This window comes from Pyxicephalus adspersus, chromosome 12 (assembly GCF_032062135.1).
Source record: "Pyxicephalus adspersus chromosome 12, UCB_Pads_2.0, whole genome shotgun sequence".
Lineage (NCBI taxonomy): Eukaryota > Metazoa > Chordata > Amphibia > Anura > Pyxicephalidae > Pyxicephalus > Pyxicephalus adspersus.
Window position 1 is genome coordinate 253,825 of NC_092869.1, and position 618 is coordinate 254,442.

At 50.3% G+C, this 618-nt stretch overlaps 1 protein-coding gene across 2 annotated transcripts in view; it reads right to left on the minus strand.

Annotated features, from left to right (window-relative positions):
• RUSC1 (RUN and SH3 domain containing 1) overlaps positions 1 to 408 on the minus strand; it is a 14,152-nt gene extending 13,744 nt beyond the window's left edge. For both annotated transcript variants that reach the window (XM_072428005.1, XM_072428004.1), the window contains exon 1: positions 343 to 408. The gene's annotated coding sequence lies outside the window, so the exon portion shown is untranslated. The remainder of the gene's footprint in view (positions 1 to 342) is intronic.
• Positions 409 to 618: the final 210 nt, after the last annotated feature.

Genomic DNA, 618 nt, shown 5'->3' on the forward strand with positions numbered 1-618 from the left:
TGTAGTCCCTCCTATGATGTCACCGCCTTGGGCTATGCACCCCACATATGACAGACATTGGGGATGGGTCATACATGTTACCCCCGACATATAATCCCCCCTCTTATATTTACATGCAGGGTGGGTGGCAGCACACAGAGGATGGCGGAGCTCATGGTATGCAGGACACGCGTGTTACATGTACATTGGGTCATATTATAGACATGATGCAGCTCCTCTGCCATTGGCTGTTCTCTATCAGGCTGGGCATCGAGGGGTTAATTCTGTCTCTCTACTGAATTTGGGGGATCTCATTGCACCCTCTCTACACCCTGTAACCCCAAAAATGAATGACAACATCACCTTCACATCCAGCGGTACCGCAGCATCCAGAATGAAGGTGGAGACATCTCTCTGCATCCAGGGGGGGGGGGGGAGATGTGATAGGTCCATGTATGACCCAACAAACATTCTAGAATCTGAACATTTAAAGGGTTCATCCACCCAAAAATGAGATTTATACCCAGAACCTAGTGGGAGGAGTCACACATGGAGAATGCGCTGCTTCCTGTAAGTTACCGCCCTCCATTGGTGGAGCCGGGGCCCAAGGATGGGGGAATTCCTCCTATCAAACTGCTG